We start from the raw sequence: 7,736 nt of genomic DNA, 5'->3' as shown, positions 1-7,736 counted from the left end.
AAGATTTTAACAAAATATAATTGTCACCAGGCCATTTAAAGATGGGCAGAGCCCAAGACACATAACAAATAAAGAGAAAATGGTCTCGAAACATCCTGTGACTATTATTTTGTGACCAACCAGCTATTTTAAGAACATTTTAATTTTTTGATATGTAGTGCAGACAGTCTTTGTTTATACAAACTTCAACAAAGATGACTTGGATAATTAAAGCCGGTAAAACATATTTTTTCTCAATGCAGTACATTCTTCTACACATTACCCAAAGTGCAGGATGACCGGTTAAACTGCAGGCAATGTTACTAAGGCTCAGTTCACATGGTACAGTACTGCAAGGCACCTGAAAATCACTGTCAGCTAATATGTTGTACTGGATGCATCAAGATGTTCTGCCCATAGGGGTATAGTACTCATATTTAACTGTGCTAGACCTGTTACCTCTGATCTTAATTTTTCAAACAAAAAATTTAATAACTTCTATTGTACATTAGAAAGCTTTTACTTATGCTACATGGTACAAAAATAATTTTTTATATGCATACAGTTCCAAATTATACAGATTACTATAAACAGTACACCAGTTTCAAAATTGAGTCATTAGTTACACATAAGCAGAACTTCTTCTATGGTCTAATTTTTTATCAGCACTGTATCCACACAGTCAATGGTCCTGCCACAGTGGTAACACGAGTTTAAGTTTAAAATAAAGGAACTAGGAGAGCCACAGTCATACTTGGGAATCAAGATTCCAAGGAACGAAGGATAAATGTACCTGAGCCAAACATCATATTTGAAGAATTTGCTACAATTCAACATGCAAGATTGTAATCTGGTCAAGACATCTATGGAAGTTAAACTGGAAATGAAGGAAGTAAAAAGACTTGAAACACCATGCAGAGAGTTGACTGGATGCGTGATGTATACAACGACAGCAACGAGGCCTGATTTGTGTGCTACATTCAAATTATGAAGCAGATACCAAAACAATCAATAGAAAGAACTCTGGGCGTGGTTGAAATGAGTTTTGAGATATATTAAAGGAGACATCTATATGAAACCACATTATCAACAAGGGAATTAAATAGCTCTTCGGGCCTATGTTGGTGTAAACTGGAACAAAAAGGAAGATGAAAGATTTACCTCCGGATATCTGTTACAATTGTTTTGAAATATTGTCGCTTGGGCAACAAAGAGACAGACTAGTGTTACTTTGCCTTCTACAGAGGCAGAATATGTAGTTCTGGTAACAGATGCTGCCGAGTTACTCTGACTGAAATACTTGCTGGACAGCATTCAAATTCCACTTCAACTACCAGTTAGCACATTCAAAGATAATCAGTCCTGTATACAGTCATGAAGAAATAGGAACATCATTGGATCAGGCACATAAACATTAAATACAATTTTATATGCCAACTTCACCACCACAGAATAATAACTGCCAAGTATTTACATTCAGAAGACTAAATTGAGGACATCTTTACCAAAGACTTACCAGGTCCTAGATTCATCGCTTTGAAAAACTTGTTGAGTTTATCTTAATTTTTGTTAACGTTAAATGTAAAATCATTGAAGTGAGCAGTGGTATTGAGAGTTCAATTTCAACAAATGTAACTGTGATTTACGTAAAATATTTTCAGACTTAAAAAGCTTTGCTGTCGTCAGTATTTTGCGGGCAGTTGTCTTCAGTTAACTTTCAATTTAATAAAAACAACTAATAATAGTCACTAACATTTTGTGAGTATTATTTAATGGCGACTGACTGAAAAGTTATCACAATAACAAAAAAGTGAAATCAACACAAACAACAAACACCCGATATTTTTGAAGCATTTAACCATTTTTTTCTAACATTATCACTGTTTTTTCATCCATTGTAATATTTGGTCAAGCATTTTTTTCTATTTTTCGAGCATTTTCATTATTGACATCCAACTTTTGCTTCATTTATCCAAATATTTTCCAAAGATCTCAAGGTAAAAATCTTGAAAATTCAAGGAAATATATTTCAAGCATAAAATCTAGATACACAAGATTCAAATCATCTCCCCATGTTCAACTACTCTTTTGTTCAAAATGTCTATAAGGAAACAGAAAAACCCAGTAAAACAAGTACATAATAATTTTTTCACTTCTATTACTCATTTGGTCCCTTAAGAAGATTATTATTATATTTATTCAATATAAATGGGTCTCTTCAATGTTTTGGAAGAGTAAGAAATTTTAACATTAAATATATTTAAAAGAAACATAAACACTGTTATTTTCTGAAGTTATAGAAATGCTAATAATCACTACACATTCTATATTGAAAATTACGACACTCAAACTTTTATTAAACTTTATTGGTGTTGTAAGTTGTATAGATGATTATGGTGGCTGGGAACATGTTTAGGAATCAATGGAAACATAAATATATTAAATTTGAGTTTTATCAAGGTTAAAAAGTGTTAAATGTAAAATTTATCAAATAACCATTTTATAACTATAAATATATAATTATGTAATTATATAATGCCCATGTGGTAATGACTATATTTTACTGTCGAAAACATGTCTTTTATCGCCATGATGACTTAATGGTTTGTTATTAGCATTGGCAGAGTAAATTATCTGTTTAATACTTCATATTTTTTCATAGTCCCCTACTGTGCTGTGTCATTAAACAAACAATCTTTATAATCTTGTAAGGTTATTTTATTTTTACAACATGTTTCTTAATTCCTCGAGATTTTTTTCTCCACAGTAGCACCAATATTATAACCATGCATTATTCCTTAAGCCACAAAAATCCTCCATTATTTTTCCATTACATTCATCTTTCAATTTACCTAATGCATTTTTATTTAGTTGAGGAATGTTGTAAATATTATCTTTTGGATAAGCACTTGTTTCAAATTTATCAAACATTTTATTCATATCTTCATAAAAATCTTGGGTTTGTATATTATAAATATAAGTCAATATCTTGATTTTAATTTTATTCATGTCAATCGCAAAATTTTCGTATATAGCAAAATATTCAGCCCTAAGAATAGCAAAATGGATAATCGGGAAGTATTCAGATCTTGTCAGAAAGACAGTTTAGAAACTGCTGCTGAGCAAGAGGTCTGTGAAATACGTGTCTGATATGCTGGAAGCCGCTATGCAAAGCTTGTTCTGCTAACAAGGAATGGACCCTGTAGCATCATGGAGTTTGTAGCAAGCACAGCCGCCTGACCCTTGGACGGCACAGGCACCAGCACAAGGGGAACACTTACACAAGACATTGGGCAATATTACATGCTAGCAGCAAGACATGATGTGTTAGCTTCATTATGCTCACAAATGAAACAGCCTTCATGGAACATTCCGGAAGGGTGGTGTCAAGTGCAACCACCCCTTATAAACAGGCGACCCACTGACTGGAGGAGGAGCGCAAGTGGGTAGATGTCAGGGACACTACCTCTGTGTTGGTCAGGATCAGCAGCAGGACTCGTCATAATCCATAGAAGAAAGTACTCAGTAAAACTCCACTCACCTCGCCATCGCAGTCGGGATGTTAAGGTCGCATACTTATGATACTTGAACATAGTAACATTATATAGCTATGGAATGGGCCAAGGGGGTACTTCCAGGAAAAGTAGCTACTTGTCTATGAGTAAATGACTTGCATCTGCTAAATGACCAGATTCCTACTGAGTTCCACACTCTACACTAGTCAATAGTCTACTTTTCAGCTGAGGTCGGGGCTACAATAGACGGCCCACAGGCAGTGCCTCATCGGAATCACCAACTGAGGTAAGATCCCCTGTCTCTCGCACCGAGTGTTGCTCTTGCTCCCTCTCAGGATAAGATGAGATGAGAAAGTTTTGGTGTCAGATGTGTGGAGACTAGTTAATTGATCAATAATAGAGGCAATTCAGAGTGGAGGAATACGTATAACAGGGGTGCCGCAACACTCCATCACAGTATCGATAGCGATGCCGCCGAGCATCCCTGCGGTATAGCTCCGAGGGGGAACCACAACGCGTCATCGCTAAACCAAAGGGGTGCCGCTGCATGCCAGTGCTGCTGCCAGGGTATCGCTTCATTCTGGCACCATCACACGACCGTGAGCAGGCGGCTAGCCATAGCAGGGGCACACATCGCGCCGGCAACGTGTTCACCAAGTCCATTGCACCAACCACAATCGACAAGGTTAGTGACAATGGAAGACAGTGCTTATCCCGGCAGCACAACTGGCAGGGAAGTAACAGGTGAAAATTATCTTCATAGTGCTTCAGCAACTGAGAGGGGTCAGGTGTACCTGAGGTACAGTGAAGCAGCTAAATTAGTTCTGAGAAAATTAGATGGAGATAGGGACCAATTATCTGAATTTATAGACAACTGCATTAATGCTTATATTTTAATAGAACCTAAAGGAAGGACAGTATTCTCAAAATATATCATTGGACAGATAACAGGCTCTGCCCGCAGTAAGCTCTTAGTAAGAGATCACACAGAAACTTGGGCCAAAGTGAGGGCTGTGTTATTAGAGAATTATGAGAATAAACATACTATCGATTTCTTTGCACGTCAAATGTTTAATATTCTTCAATGGAAAGAGGAAAGCATGGTTCAGTGGGGTACTCACATGGACACAATGTAATTCCATTTCAGGAAGACAGCAAAACGAGTATTAAAGGACGAGGAATGGTAGGCAGTAACGACTTAGTTGGGAAACTAGGCAAGGCAGTCTTTGTTCAAGGATTTTATGATGACAAGAAAAAGATGGCAATAAGGCTCAAGGGAAAAAGTGGACTCTATCGGAGGCCATTGATTTAGCGGCATCAGAAGAAGGCGTAATTCTGCCTGACAAGGAGTAGCACCAGGTGATAGGCATGCCCTGGCTAGAACGAAAAGTAGCTCCTAAATGTGTCAACTGTGGCAGGACTGGGCATATAGCGTGAGACTGTAGATAGAAGCATACCGTTCGTAAGGCAGATACAGTTAAAGAAGCTCCCCAAAGACCTGACCATGGTAGGCTGCCAATTAAAGAGATAGATGTTTAAGAATTTAAGTGAAACTGGTCATGATCCCACTGTCCCTGGCTGGCACGATGTTCACAGTGTAGTCTAATGGGGCACTCTGCACTTTGCCTCAAGGCAAAGCCTGTGGAATCCTTCATGTGTTACCAGTTCAGACATTTCGTCTGGGAATGCCAGGAGAGTAAGTGGACAAATATACGTAGAAGTAATGAGTCAGAAACGCAAAACAGGCATAATGCAACACTCTCATTATGCTGCGTCGGGGATAGTACAAACCACCGACTGCACCGGAAAGAGTGTCTTGTAAGAGCATGTACAATGGGACACCAGAATGGCAGTATATCTTTTGTAAAGGTTTTCTAAATTTTGTCGAATGATCCTTTCTTAAATTTGATGATAATTTATCAGTTGAAGAAGCTTCAAATTTAAATATATGAACAACCTCATTTTCAAATTTGCACTCTTTGTATCAAAACTAATGTATCTATCTTCATTGTTATGTATCAAATCTACTTCTTTCTCCCCAAAACTGAGTTCCTTTATGGACAACTCAGTATCATATCCCAAGAACTTATGTAAATAAGCTGGTGCAAAATATGGATGTTTCAGTTGTTAATTACAACTATTAGATAACAGATGCATATACTTTCCAATTAAATGATGATGAGGATGTACTTTTTGTTTTCTTGTGAATAATAACTTCTACATAATGAACATATTTTTTAAAATTTTTTTTCATTTCTTCAATTTCAGAATATGAACTTCCAATTTCTTCAACTTATTTTTACTTACATTCGATAAATTTTTATGCCAATTTGGCTCTCTCTATGCATTTATATTACATCAATTCATATGTTTAATGTAATAACAGAAACCTCTTTGTTAAGGTTTTTGATACTTGACTGTATATGATTTTTCTGGATCAGGCTCACAGTTATCCATTTTTAAAACGTAACCTTCCAAAATCAGGATAAGAGCAAAAGAAACTTTGATTGTATATTGACAATTTTTAGAGCTTATATATGAATTTTTCTCTGGTAATTCCACTTTTAGAGGCATATTTACTAAACAGTTTGGAATATGGCTATCTGAATTTTCTTTATTGTTAAAATGTAATGAACACATATGACAAATAAATTTCATTTCTTTATGTTTTGAGATTTGATTAGTAATGAGTTCAACATTTTTATATTTTGAAACAGCCTCTACATTTTTAGCTACAGGATATAATACTGGTTTTATTGGTAACAGAAAATATCTTTGATCATAATTTGAACATTAACAGAAGCCTTTTTATATTTTTCTGGTAATTCGATGTAAGATGAACATCTTAATTCAATACATTTATTAATCGCTAACTGTAATACAATAACATCATCCAGACTCCAACCAGATCCTTGAGTTTGAAATTCAGACATTCATCATGTAAATTCTTTTTTCCAATTTCATAACATTTAATCAAATCTCTTTCATTCATTGTTCTATAATTATATGTTGCAATTTAATATCTTCAGAATCTGATTATTTCATCATATAATCACAAAATTGACTTTCAAACCAATATATAATTTTAAATTTTCCTTCACTTTTTCCATAATTTCTCATTTTGATACATTAAAAAAATTAGGAACAAGCAAGTTTGGATAGTTCTCTAACTTTATAATATATAACCTTTATCCAAATGCTTTATTAACTAGATGTTAATTAACTGTTTCTTTATTTTATGTTTCTCTAATAAATTAGTACAAAATGGAAATATTTCTTTCAAATGTTTATTTTCATCATTCTTAACAAATAATCATCATTTCAAGTTCAAAATCAGGCAAATGTTTCAACATAATTAACTTCATATTAAGATGTGTAATAATAAAAGCAATTAAAACTTCTTTCCTAAAATTACTGTACCTAGTAAATTTACAATTTTCCAATTATCATGAACATTAATGATATTAATCTGTCACAATTTTGTCTACATTTATAAGAAAAATAAGTTTAATAAAGTAAATGAAAATTAGTTACGACAAAAAATTAAGGTAAAATGTATAAACTAGCACAAAGTTAGCAAAATTTAAAAAATACAAAATTAAAAAAAATAAGAAATTTGAATATATGCTTTCCCGGCGTATACAGCTGGCGAAGAGCTCTCGGGCTTCCAGCCGGGTGGCGGAGACTTCAAACTGCGACGTTTCGACGAGTGACATACTCATCAAGACCCAGCCTACAGGAAACTCAACAAGGACCCTACATCGACGATGACCAGGAAAACCGTGGCGCTACTGAAGGACTCAGATCTACCAGAGGCAGTGCAGAAACGGCTGTATCCCAGGGCGCCAACGACACCACGCCTGATTGGATTGCCCAAGATTCACAAAGATGGGGTGCCTCTATGGCCGATTCTGGACACTATCAACTTGCACAGTTATGGACTGGCCAAATACCTGGCGACACTATTGAAACCACTGGTGGGCCACTGCAGTCATCACGTGAAAAACTCCGCGGATTTCGTTAGAATACTGAAGGACATCCGAATACAGGGTGATGACCTACTCGTGAGCTTCGACGTCACTTCCTTGTTCACAAGAGTACCGCTACAAGATGCCTTGGCGCTCCTTAATCATCACTTCGAGCCTGAAACAGTGAAGCTCTTTGAATATGCACTTATGACCACCTACTTCAAGTGCAATGGAGAGCATTATGAACAAGTGGATGGAGTGGCCATGGGATCTC

The sequence above is a fragment of the Schistocerca nitens genome, chromosome 3 (genome assembly GCF_023898315.1).
Source record: "Schistocerca nitens isolate TAMUIC-IGC-003100 chromosome 3, iqSchNite1.1, whole genome shotgun sequence".
Lineage (NCBI taxonomy): Eukaryota > Metazoa > Arthropoda > Insecta > Orthoptera > Acrididae > Schistocerca > Schistocerca nitens.
This window is presented reverse-complemented; position numbering follows the sequence as displayed.